The following is a 13,763-nucleotide window of genomic DNA, read 5'->3' on the forward strand; positions in this document are numbered from 1 at the left end:
TGGGCAGACACACTGGCTCTCTGAACTTGCATCAACCTTGTGTTTGCAGTGGGGCAGGTTTTTGCTTCTGTCTGGCCAAAAGCCCCAGTGCAAGGCACAAGACTGATGAACCTACAAGTGAAGAAGCACTGTCAGCTTGTGCTCACGGTGTGTGGTGGGGGAGGCAGACGTGCACACCTGCCTCTGAAAAAGACATTTGTACCTGGCCTGAAAAGAGGTTTGCCTGTGAGACAGTGAGATTGCAAACCTGTGTGATAGCCATGCTACTTGAGACAACTGGTATTTCAGAAGAAAGACTCTTTGTTCAGGTGTATTTTGGCAACTGTTGGATAAAGCAACACCAGGATAAAGCCCCATCCAGTCACAGTGTCCATATCAGGTGTCACAGAGGTATAATAGAGATTGTTCAGCTGTCTATGGTCAGACTTTATGGGTAGCTGAGCCTTTAACTGAGGGCTTTCAGAAAAATGTGGGATATGGAATACAGCAGAACAAGATCTGGCCAGGACAGGCTACCAAATTATGATTTCTGCTGAATGTTTTGAGGCCCTGGCCCAGTAGCCATACTGAGCACTTTATCTGGTCTGTGAGAGCTGTCTGCTCTCCGAAGGATGGGAAATGAGCAAAATGCCTGGTTATTTTGTTCAGCAGCAGAAGTTTGCAAGCACTTAACTGTGTGCCCTCCCAGGACTCTCTTCTCTGTTTGCTATCATCTCTGTCATGATCCCTCATTCTGCTGCCTGTTTGGAGGGGTGAAAAGTGGCACAAGGTGTACCTGGCTGAGCATTACAGATGTGCTGGAGAGCTCACTGTGATTGATGCATCAATCAGCTGGAGCCCTGCCAGCTCTGAAAGTGGATACTGGGTGTCTTATGGTTCAGGCCAGATATTATTTTGGGGCCTGCTTCTTCACTCAGCTCAACTTAGAAGAATTCTGCACCTCTGTGACCTTTTATCCCCTGTTGAGTTCAGTTCAAATTGGTCCAAAGATTCCAAATTTGTCTCTCCAGTGCTAACTCACACATAGCATGGTCTGTTGATCCAAAGCAGAAAGTTTCTTTTTCAAGGCACCTAAACCACAGCTACAGTGTCAGCACTGAGGAGTCTTTAATTTTCTTAATTAAGTGTTCATGTTGTTTTTCACTATCCTGCCTGGAAACTCTGTTCCTTTAATCAGAAGGCACCACTGCTGGTAGTGTAGCTTTTACAGCACCTCTTTGTGGCAGGTTCAATGTACCCACCTTTCCCTTTAATTAATTTCAGATTATCCGCATTACTTGTTCCACTTCACATACTGCAAGCAACAAAGCCTGCCTTTCTGAGTTGCACTGAGGTTTTGTTCTTATGCCTCTCAGTTTTCTGTGGCTTTAAAAAAAAATATTTATTTGTGCTTCCTGTAGTGCTCCTGGAAAAATGCAATAAACTGGTTTGGGGAGATGGAAAAGTGACTCACAGAAAGGGGAAATAGGCAGGTCTAACTCTGCAGAATGAGATCAAATATTAGACAATAAAATATTGAGTCATTTGAGAATGCTATGTCTTCTGTAGAAGAGAAGATTCTCATTTTCTTTCCCAAAGACAAAGTTTAACAGCCATGAAAGTCACTGACTAGTGGATGCTGTTCTCAGACAGGATGGAATGAGCCAGAGTTCTCCTCATGTGCTCATCCTGGAGGAGACAGGGGTGAGAAGCCAGAGCTGATCCGTGTCAGGACACAGGAGTGAGTCAATATATGTGTGAGTGTTCTGTTTCATGTCTCATGGGGACACGTGTATTCTAATGCTGCACATTCTTACCTAAGAGAGTTGGCTGTAACATTTATTGCCTTTGGTACCTAATGGGTTTAATAAAACAAAGCCTGCTATTAACCGTGTCAAAATCAGCTACATGGGAACACCTCAAAGGTGAATGGGAGGGGACAGAGTGGATCTTCCTGGGTTTTTTTACATATTTTAAAGTCCCATTTTAATCACTATGTTGTTTAAAAAAACCGCTGTTTTTTGAAATGTAGGGGATATTGTGCCTATGTTTATATGTGTGTAAGGATATGTGACTTGATAACTACAGAACTAGGTATATAAGCATATAATTAGAAAACCTAAGTACAATGTAGCCAGGGATGATTTGGGGCCATAGTCTGATTTTTCCTGCTTTTCCTCTGTTCTGTCTCTACATCCCCCACTGTAACTTGGGGGCTCTGGTGCCATTATATGGTACTTGCAGGTCCCTTTCCTTTGCACAGTGGCAGTGACTTGGACAGGCTTTGGTATGAGTCAGAGTGAAGGTTTTCCTATGCCTGTCACAGCTGGATTTGGCAACCCTGAGTTACACACAAGATTCCTTAGGCTGAATTTGGTGTGCTGAATTTGGAGCTCTCCTACAGCACATGTCCTTTCTGGGTTCAGTTCTGCTCTGCTCTCATCTAGAGATCTTGCTGATCAGGAGATGGGAGGAAATGGTAGTAAGGTGGAAAAGAGCTGGCAATTAGTCCTTTCAATCTTTTCTGTCTTGAGCTGAAAGCTTTTTTTTTTTTTTTGGAAAAAAATGACTGTGGAGTTTTATGGTTTTAAGAGAAGTAGAAAACTGTGTTTAATGACAAACATTTGGAACAGGGGAGGCTTTGTGCCCACCCAGCTGTATGTACAGCACCTTGCACAAATGTTGTGTCTTTAGAGGTTGATGTCTTTCAAGGATGATACAGAAGGCAGAACCTTGCCATTTGTTTTTACCTGCATATATGGAATTTGAATTCCCTAAAGAGAAGGCAGCATGGGCATTCCCTGGCAGCTTGTTTCTACAGAACATAGATGATCAGTTGTGATGGGGCAGATGTGGCCTTTTCTGTTCTTTCAGACTTTTTGACACAAGCCTCTGCCAGTCCCTGGGGTGGCACACTGGTCGGTTTTGTGCTTCCTTTCTCTCTCCTGAATGTGGGGCCAGAAGGTGTTTTGCTCCTGTGGTGACTTTTTCTTAACAGTGCTGGCTACAGGGAAGCTGGTAACTTTTTCAGGTTCATTCTTTATTTAAATTCTCTGCCTCCAGAGGCATGCTTTTGCCTGTCCTGATGCATTTTCCTTGGGCATCTTTCTGCTATGGCAGCTCCTGCCCAGGGCACGGACAGAAAATGAACCTAAGAGATGGAATTAGCACCAGAAGAAAAAAAAAAAAAAATCAGTCCCCTGAGCAAGGCATGCACAGCCACTGGGAACTTAAATAGCGTTTGGATGATGTACTGCTTTGTGCCTAAGTCCTGCTGGGGAAGAAGGGAGGAAAGTGATTATTCGAAGGCAGATGATCTGACTCCCAGGAGTCTGGGACATGGTCAGTTCAGGTTAGACATGCCATGGCTGAATGATGCTTGGAGTTGTCTCAGACAAGAACTGGGCAGAGAAATGCTGTCAGGAGGCTTTTCTCCTTCTGTTTTAGACTGAATGGGTCATTCTCACTGCCAGGGTGTATAAATTGCTGTCTTGCAAACTAAAGCTTTAGACCACTGACTAAATGGTCTGGCCTGCCTTAACTGAAGGGAGAGAAAGGATGTCAGTAAATGCATATTAGCCTTTCAAGGGTACTGTTCAGCCCATATTAGTGTTCTAAAATCCACTCTGTTTATGGTGATTTTATGCTGATGTTGCTTCAGTAGAGCTTTATTTCTGCTAGTGTGGGAAGGACCCTAATGTTAATATTTCTATGTGCAGCCTTAGTTTTGCCAGTGTGGCTCTTTAAGTGTCTTTATGTATCTCCTTTAATTTGTGGCTGTGACTTTTTTTCCCCCATTTGTCTTGTATTTTCTTTTCTACTGTCCTGAACTCGGGACATTGGAGGGAACATGACTAAGTCTGTGACTTAAGGAAGGAAGACTCAAGTATTGCCTTAGTATGGGCAAGTATCTTTCTCTGTTTCTTGCATTGATGAGAAACTTGGATGTTCATGAGCACTAGCATGTGCTTTAGCAATAAAAACAGTGATTTGGACAATTGAAGGTAAGAATTGCCAAGCTGGAACTTACCAAGTCTCTGTTCTTTTGGAATATTTAGAATAAAAATCTCAGTGTTACACTGTATCCTAAATGCTGTTGGGCTTGTTCTGGGAGAAGACAGGGATCCCTTCCTAGTGCACGTAGCATCTCTCAAAGGCTCTCAGTCCACTGCTTAGCTAAATATCTTTACTGATTCTGGGGGTAAATGTTTTGAGAGGTCACAAACACCTCCTGAATGGAAGTTGGAGGGAGGAAACAGTTTGTAATAAACTAGCAAGCCGGGCTTTTAAACATTGTGCTATGCTGTAGCCATGAGCTGGGGTTGCCAGTCTCTTCTGTGCTTGTTGTAGAAACAGCTGCTATGAGGAAATTTTTTTTTTTGGCTGGGTAGATAAAGAGTACACAGAGTTGGCCAGACAGACCAAGTGCTGTGAGTGATCTCTGCCAGACTGGAAATGGTGTTCTGGATCTCTCACTTCTGCTTGGAGTAACTTGTCACTAGAACCCTTTGGTTTGTCTTTTGTTCTCTCTCTTTAATAAAACTGCTGTGCTTGGTTTAAATCCTTGCCATTGCAATAAAATCTTGATAAGGACCTTAGCTTGATGAAGCAGGATCTCCTGTCAGAGCAGCATGTTTTATTTCAAGGGCGTATTTTTCATCTTCGATGCTGAGTAGGGCAACAGTAATACCTTCAAAGTCAATGCTGATACACTGATGAAATGTCAGTGAGATGAAAATTAGACCCACGTGCCTTTCTCTTCTCTGGCAGCTGGCAGGCTTGCACATGATGGAATTTGAAAGCCTCTTCCATCTGCAAGGCTGTGCTTCTACCTGTGTTTCATAACAGACAGCAAGCAGGAGAGCATTAGCACAGTGATAAATTACCAAGAGTCAGAAGCCATCAAGCTGCCTGGTGAAGCAGAGGTGTCTCTTGGAGGGGTTGAGCAATCCAGGAATGCAGTCCTTTAGAAGTAGCTTTGAGTGGTGATGAGGGCTTCACTTGCGAAGTTCCACCAAGAAGTGTTCAAACAACACATCAAACAAAAAGGAGCTTCTTTATTGCCTTGGTAGAGACCATCCTGGCTTGTGCTGTGGGGTGTTCTCTTGCTGCTTTGCTTATTGCCCCAGCTCTGAGTCACTTTCATGAATTCCATTGCTGGCTGTGACCTCTCTATCCCTGCTGTGCTGGTCCTTCACTGCTCCTGGGTTTGGGTTCCCCTCTAGCTCAGGTCCTGCTGGCTTGTCTGACTGGGGCTTTACAGGGCCTTGATGAATGCTGAGAGAAATAATCTGGGTTTTGGCTCAGGAGTTAAGGCTTCTTAGCCCTTGAGGATGAATGACTTAAAGCACAAGCAGGCAGTGCAGTAGAGGTGGTATATTTATTAGAGCAAGTTCCCATTAACTCTTCTCCTTGACAGGTTAAATATCTCTAGCTGTTCTTGTCCACTGTCATATAAGGTCTGACTCAAAGCCAGTGAATTCTTTGCATTTCTATTGACTTTAATGGGGTTTGGACATGTGCCCAGGATCATAAGATCAGATGTGCTGGACGAGAGCAAAAGTCCATCTATTGCCAATGTCACACTGCTCAGTAGCACAGCTGTATCTGGTAGTGAATTGTATCTGGCACCTCTCTGGAATCAAGAATATGTAGTACAGAGAGCTCTGTAAATAACTGACTGCTTGCCTTGGTGTTTTTGAGAGTGTGTGGGCTGGTTGGCAGAAGGGAAATAATTTGGGTTTAATCCCTAACCCCCATCACCACCCTGACAGGTCTCCCCCGGTTTTGACTTGGACCAAGCATGGATTTGCATTCTGGTTTGAAAAAGACAAGCAAATACAACCACAACCAACCAACAAAATAAAATCACATCTCCCTAAATTTTAAGAAATTGTTTAAAGAATTTTTTAATGGAAAGTTGATACTTTTATTTTAAAAGTTTAAAACAAAATTAATTATTTTTAATTTAAACAAAATTTAAAATATTTATTATGTAGTTATGAAAGCAAACTCAGCACAGTTTAGAAGATACAAAATATGCTGGCCTTATTACATTGTTGTTTTAGTGTAGAAAGTCATACTTGAAGATACTGCTCCTGTGATTCTTTGTGCTATGCTGTCTTGGTATAAAGTCAGTGAAAAGAAGGTTGCAGGTTTATGTGCTCTTGTTGGAGGAAAGCAGTGAGCTCCACGGGTAAAAACAGAGATTATGGTGTCTGATGCAGGGCTTGATTGTAAGGTCATGTTGTTTTGTGTTAATTACAGGAATTACGTTGCTGACGTCAGTTTGTAAGTCAGCAGGGTGGATACACACACACTGTTCTGGAGGTGGCCAGAAAATGACAGGTAGTTTAGAGAGTGTTTTTTGGTTGTGTTTGTTAGTTTGTTGGGGTTTTTTTGTTTTGTTTTGTTTTTTTAAGATGTTTGTAAACTGAAAACTTTAAACTGAAATGCACGTATGATTTTTTTTTTTATTTGTCTGAGTTTTTCCAGTTTTGGCTGTCATGTATTTAATTTTTAATGTGGGTTTCTTAACATTTTTTTTGTTAATGATACCAGTTGATAGAAACTAAAATCAAACTCCCTTTTCTTCATCCTGATTTAGAAATTCACCAGTTTATGGCTGGGTAGGTTGAGTGTGTTTGAGAATGGAGGGGGAGTAACACTTGAGATCTAAATTACTTGGTCTCATTCCTGAGATACAAGAAAAAAACTATAGGGTAAAAAAATATACCATTTGAAAGTTGTAACTGGAAGGGAGTCATGAGTGCCTTAGGGGCAATGGGATGGAGCTTTCATGTGCACCACTCCTGCAGGATGGACAAATATGTGGGAACTCAACCTTTAGGCCTTACATCAAGCAGGGACAGGTTGTTTCCCTCTGTGCCTCAGTTTCCCCACCTGTGAGAGGCAAAGCCCTGGGAGAGTGGTGGGAAGCACTGGCTGAGCACTGTCATCTGTAGCTATTGGCAGCTGAGGTCTGGACCAATGTGCCTTTTTTGTCTCCTTCCCTCAGGGAATCAGATGTTGGCCACTGTTCAAGGCAGGCAATAAATGCAAACAGTTCTACTGTATTTTTTCAATCTTAATTTTCTTGGGTGGCAAAAACATCATAACAAAGTTATGAGACCTGTGGCTTGTTTGAATGTGATCCATCTGTCTGCAGTGGGTTGTAGTCTAAGAGCTGCTGCATAGATGTTCCAGTTGAATTCAATTTGTGGTTTGCTTTTTGAAACATAATTTCATTCTAAGTGTAGAAAGTGTACAGAGCTGAGATTTGTCCTGGTGCTGGGAGGAGAGTCCTAGTCTGATTATTTAAAATGAATTAGTTCTGATGAAATATTTAGCCTTTAAACAACACATTTAATGCAGTGAATTGCATTTTATTTATTAATGGCTGTTGCAATGAGATTTGGAGAGAAATTCTGCTAAAATGCACTGTTGTGATACTGCCAAATATAGTAATGACTATAATATTTTGTTGAATTATTAATATCCACTGTGCCTACAGAGCTATATAAGCATGAGATTTCAAAATTGCTTTTATCTAAAGACTGATATTTCACTGTTGTTTTGGGTTTTTTCTGGTTTTTTTTTAAACAATTTCTAAAAAAAAATATTAATTAAAATTATAAAAAGAAAGCAGGAAGTCCAGTCAGGTGTTGCCACTGCTTAACTATTTTTCATTATCAAAGCACCTCCAGGAAATGTGTCAAAGATTATTTCTTTCTGCCAGCACCAGGTCTGTTTGCAAAGAGAGATTCCTTGTACGGAAAGCCTGCAGTGGAAAGGAAAGGTGTGTGTGGAAGGCAGGCAGGGGGCTGAGGGACATCACTGCTGCTTCAGCAAAACAGCCTCGTCCACTGCCACCTCCCCTGCTGCCAGGGCTGCTCTGTGCATGTCATCCATCCCTGAGCTTATTGACAAAGAAGGATAGGCAGAGCACTTTCATCTCTGTGGACCAGATTTTCTGCCTCTAGGACAGACACTAATCTGTCAGAGGTTAGGCTTCCAGCCAGTGACTTTTCTCCAATAAATTCCTGGGTGCTGGCCCCAGGAATGATGACAAATTCTGTCTGTGGAACCCCAGCCCCCCACCTCAGGGGGAATGTGCCTTGCCTGTTTCATTTCACATGTCCAGGATGTTCCTGGATGCTCCCTGCTCCTGGATGCTTGGCCTGATGTGAGAAAGTGATGGTTTAGCCATTGATGTCCCCCAGCATTGTTGTGTCCCATGCCAGGGAACATTTTCAGACAAACTCAGACCTGGTTTAGGGGGTTGGGTAGCTCAAGAATGTTTGCTTTTGCCACCTTGTCTTGGGGAGAAAGGAAATTAATCCAGATGGAGGCAGACCCTGATGTTCCAAGAGGTCTCTGGACCAATAAACAGGCCCTAACTTATTTTACTTTCTAATATGGGCATAACAAATGAAGAACAAAAGTGACATGAAGGTAAAGGTCTCTTTTGATCTAAGCTCTTGTTTTTCCTCTCTTTACTTTGAATTGAATACAAATAGTCTGAAGTCTTCCTGGAATTTATCTGGGGTCTGTAATACCAGTACAGGATGGTGAAGATGTGGGAATGTACCAAAGATTTCCCTTATCCACCTAAAGCTATTGCTCTGGAAGCATCCTGTTTAACCACTTGTCCAATTGCCCCTTGCTCTCTTGTGTGACTTTTTTGGTTGCCAAGGGGCTGGGGAAAGCTTGCAACACATGCTTGTTTATTATCAGCAACCAGTGTGTTTTCCTCCTCTCCCCAGCATCTTTCCCAGTTTATTTAATTTTCCAATTGAAGCTGTCTATCAGAATAGACAGTAATCTAATATCAAATATCAATATCTAATAATAAAATATTGAGAAGGTCTTATTTTGAGAAGACTTTCTGAGTATTTGGGTGTATCCTGAGGTACATTAAAGGGTCTAATTTGTGAGTCTGCAGCCAGAGATTTTGTATTGGGTCTGGCTGGGATGGAGTTAACTTTTCCCAAGGCAGCACTCCTGGTGCTGTGCAGGGGAATTTGTAGCTGGAAATGTGTTGGTAATAACACACAGCTCTGGCTATTGCTGAGTCACCCCCACCCCCCAAAGGCCAATAGGCTGGGGCAGTGGCATCCTTAATCCTGCCATCCACATCTGCTTTTTAATGCAGGCTCCTACTCTGTCCCTGCTGTGCTGTCTGTAGCTGTGGCCTGGGGAGCTAGTGTGAGGGAAAATTGCAGGCTTTACTCCAAGGATGGCTCCTGGGAGCTTCTCCAGGGCTTTCTTGTGTCCCATTAGTGGATCAGCCTCAAAACAGTATCTAGGGAACAATCAATGCATTCAGCTGAGCTCCCTAGCTGCTGGTGAGAGGGTGCCCTGCATCGCTGGGGGATTTGAGTGGGGCTGGCAGAATGCTGAAGGGGTGAGAGGAGGCAAGTTCTTTAGAGGGTTAGCTGATGATTCAGACAGCTTAGAACAGGCCTAGCTCAGAGCCATGCACAGGGGAGGAAAGCACTGGAGGGCTAGAGATGGCTTCAGGCTCCTTTGGGTATTTTGCCCAGAAGGAAAGTACAATTCCCTGCCTGTCCTAATGATTTCTGGCAATTATCTGCTACCTTCTGGTGAGACAAGGGGAGGTGTAATGGGAGAAGGGAAGAAGAGGAAGCTGGAGTCCTAGTAGTGGTTGGGTGGTTCAGGGAGATGAAACACTTGGGAGCCAAGCTGGAAGGTGACAGTGAGGACTGAGTCAAGCACTGCTACAGAAAGTAGTGCCCAGATCCGGACTCCCCATGTCAGCAATTGTTGGGCCAATATCTTTCTCAAAGAGTTTTCATGTCTGGGGGAGGGATGTGGTCCTGTGACATGCCTTTGGTCTGCATGGGTAAATGTTCCTCCACGCTGAGGCCATGGTCCTCTCAGCTTGCTGGGTCCCGTGCTCCCCTTAACTACATTGGCAGTGAGGCATCAAAATCCACTACAGAGCATTGAACTTTCACTGCACATTATCATGGGAGAAATATTGAAAGTCATGCCCTGTTTAACCTCAGAGAAGCTTCTCTGATGGTATCAGACATACACCACAGTGTCTGCACAGAGAAAGGACACAGATACTTGGATTTGTCTCATTGGCTTTGTAGAGTGTAATAATCTAGTGTAAGGAAGAAAACCACTTCAGTTCAAACAGGCAAAACTTTGTAGTAAACAAACTTTCACTTCTGTGCAGGGGGTTGTCAGAGAGAAGTGATGGCAATAAATAGATTAATTAGGTTTCATAGAAACATAGTAATTGTATGTAATCTATCTTGAATATAAATCGAGGGATCTAAGCTGAGTGAACATACCATCCTTGACTCCTATAACTGCTCCAGAGAGCAAAAGCTTCCTTCTTGCTTATTTGCATGCTTGTTTCTGCTTTTTGTTGCTTACCTTTTGCTACCAGAAATTGGCAGCCTGCTTCCACATGCTAGAAGGCAGGTTTTGCTTACCACTGCAAGATACTGTGATGTATTTGTGACCACCCAAGGCTTGGTCTGAAGCCCTGCTGCCTGAAAAAATAAACATGAGCTGATTTATCTTTCTTTAGCTGTCACTTACATTGTAGTCTTAGGCTGTGAAATGCATTTATGTGGTGATTGTCTCAGTAAAGATATCATCCATTTTTTCTGAATTTCCAGACAATGTCTTGTTTGTTTTATATGTTGATATGCACATTATTGTGAATGTGACTGAAACAAAGCGATTCTTGCTCTCTAGTTTTCCCTGCTTAGACTGTGAAGAGAAAATGGTCTGTGTGCAGGCAATGTTTTCTTGGGAAGAGGGGAAAGCACCAGGCAGTTCTTTGTGTGTATCCAGCACTGGATCAGTGCTGGGGGATGGCTCTGTCCCTGTGCAGCAAGCCCTTGCAGCAAGCAGCAAGCATGCAGGGTATGAAGTGCCAGAGGACTGCAGTGTGACCCGTACTGCTACTCCCCTCTGAGTTCAGCATTCTCTTTCAGTAGCATTATCCTACTCCTAAATAAATCCTAATGGACTCTAGTCTGTAGAAAATTTGAAGAATACAAACTCCTGTCTCTGTTTTGTTCCAGGCAAGAGAGCCCTGAGTGAACTTGAGCTTCCTTGGTCATGTTCTAATGATTACTGCTGTTGATGCTCATAGGAAGTCAACTGCAATAATGAGTGTTAATATTTTGTCAGGAAACTATGTATTAAAAATCTATACCAAAATATTTTTCCCAAAATCACTTGTACTCTATTTGCAGCTGGAAGAAGAAAGAAAATATAGAGGAAAATAGAATGAAAATATTTCAAAATGCTTTATTAATATATTATCTAAAGTGACTTTGATTTCAAAAGAAGATTTCTTTCATGTTTAAGTAATGTAATTGAAAAATACTTTTTAGCCCTGCTAAAAATTAAAGAAAAACTTAATATATTGCTCTTTACTGGTTTTATGAAAAGTGTTGAGTAAGAATTTTTACTTAAAGATTTCAACTGCATGTACTTCTACTTTTAAAGTGAAAATAAAATCAATATCATGAGTCTGTATAAGACTCATGGGAGAGGAGAGTGATTAAAGAATTGCTATTGACATAATTTTCAATCAATTCTCCAAGAAAATCGAAAATTTCTTGAAAAGTTTCAGCTTTAATCAAAGGACTTTATGACAAAGTACTCAAAAAATGTTAGGGAATTGCTTTGATTAGGAAATTGCTTTGATTGTTTTTGTTCAGAGCTAGAAAAATATTTTAAATATTTTGAGCAACTTTAAAAATTGAGTGATAAATATTTACAAAAATAGGGAAAAGGCTGAAACTTGAAATAGGAGGACAGATACTTTCCAGTCAACTGCAGTCATAGATAAATCTGTCAACATTTATAATCTGAAATAGGAAGTTTAAATATCAAGTATCATGTGCTGAATTCTTATATTGAACTGCCTACAATCAATCCATAGGGTCAACTTTTAAAATGTCAGAGGTTTAAATGTACGTGTTGACAGGAAGCTGAGATTTGCTCAGAACACTCTTGTGCAGCCCAAGATGCCATTTTCCCAAACATGGTGAATGCTTGTGACCAGTTAGTTTTGCTGGCAACATTTCTGAAGTAATTGGCATTGTTTTTAAAGACTCTTAGTGTGGTTGCATTTTGGGGCACTGGAGCTGATTCTGTGTTGTGAGTGTTGTGAGCTGATTCTTCATCTATGTTTCATCTGGAGCTTTGCCCCTGGTAGTTTTGCCCTTACTGGATTTTTTTTTTTTTATTAAATGCTGCTACAAGAGAGGAAATTACTTGCAGAATCAGGTGAATTAATGATTATTTCAAAGGAAGATCTGTCTGTTCTTGAAAGTCAAGAAAGAATTTAGCATCTGCTTTCAGAGCAAGGCTGCACAAATGGATGAGGAGAGACCAAGGATGATCAGGGTTTGTGCTACACAGAGCCTACACCCATGCAAACACATCACCTCTGCAGTGCTGGGCTTTGCAAATAGCCCCTCTTAAATAAACAGCCATCTGATAAAGACCTTTAGAGGAGCTGGGAGTGCACCTCACTGATTAGTGAGCTGTCTTCTGGCTTCAGGATTTGGTGCCATCTCCTTGTTCCTGGGTGTCTTGTTGCCATAAATCTCAGGGACTCCTTGGAAGGACTGAGGCATCCTGATCTTTTTGGAATTATCTCCACACGTTAATGTCTACTGTGAGACTGAGATTAGGCATTTTTGGGTCTGGCAATGATGATTCATTGAAAGTGAAAACTGAAACCTTTACAGTGAAAGCAGATAAAAAGGAGAGGAGAAAATGATGCAATAAAATAGTTTGCCCAGCTTTTCAGGTTATTTTCAGTATTATTTACTGTGCCAGTAGTTTAAAGTTCTGACTTTGGATCCAGTCTTCTCTACTTGACTTCTTGTAGTGCTAATGATCTCTGCTCAAAGAACCTTCAGTTCAAGCTCAGCATCTTGTGAATGAGAAGAGATCCCCCAGGCCTTGACCACCAGCTCTCCCAAGTGCTCTACAAGACATAAAAGAAGAAAAGAAAAATTCTTTTCTCCTGGGTGATGGGAAAAGAGCTGCCACTCAGATATTACTCAGTGTGTTGTGGGCTGTGCACTGGAGGAGTTGAACTGCTCTTCTCAGAGTCTCTCAATGTTTAAGAACACACTGATTAGGAGCAGGTAAAAATAGCAGTGTAGGAGGTTGCTCACTAAAAGACTCCCTTAAGTAGGAGGAGAAAATAGAAACTTTGCTGATTATCTACATATATGTATATATATACACACACACACACAGCCCCTGCTAGGAAACTCTCCAGAGAGTTGGATGTGCAGCAGTTTCTTGTGATCTGGAAGTAGCTGGTTGGATTATCCATGAAATGTGCTTAATTACTTCAGTCATCAGCTCCAATGTGTTTGTTGCTGTCTTTGGGATTTTTACCTCATTTCCCTACTCTCCCAGAACCCTTTTCCCATCCCTAAACATTTACTTCAGGAAACTGTCTTCCCAGAAGGTCTTCCTTGTTTAGTCTGTGCAAGAAGCATGTCCTGTGCCAGCCTAATCCCAGTCCTTGCCTATATGTGAGTCTTGTGTGCTCGCATTAGCAAGTGTGGTGGCTTTTTCAAGAAGTGCTGAATGATGCCATGGGGTAGAAAAAGTCCAGAAGTTTAAAGATGTGTGCTCTTGGGGGAGGGATCTGTCTGGGCTTCTTAAGACTTCAGCACACTTCTAGCTTTTCAGAACCATGGATGTATTAAATTTTATGGTGATGCCCCTACTTTTTGTCTGGGGTAACTCATTCTCTGCAT

General features: G+C 42.0%; 1 protein-coding gene across 3 annotated transcripts in view; it reads left to right on the forward strand.

Moving 5' to 3' along the window:
- SORCS3 (sortilin related VPS10 domain containing receptor 3) overlaps positions 1-13,763 on the forward strand; it is a 267,619-nt gene that overhangs the window by 11,023 nt on the left and 242,833 nt on the right. The gene's annotated exons all lie outside the window — the stretch shown is intronic.

The sequence above is a fragment of the Lonchura striata genome, chromosome 6 (assembly GCF_050655825.1).
Source record: "Lonchura striata isolate lonStrDom1 chromosome 6, ASM5065582v1, whole genome shotgun sequence".
In the NCBI taxonomy this organism is placed as follows: domain Eukaryota; kingdom Metazoa; phylum Chordata; class Aves; order Passeriformes; family Estrildidae; genus Lonchura; species Lonchura striata.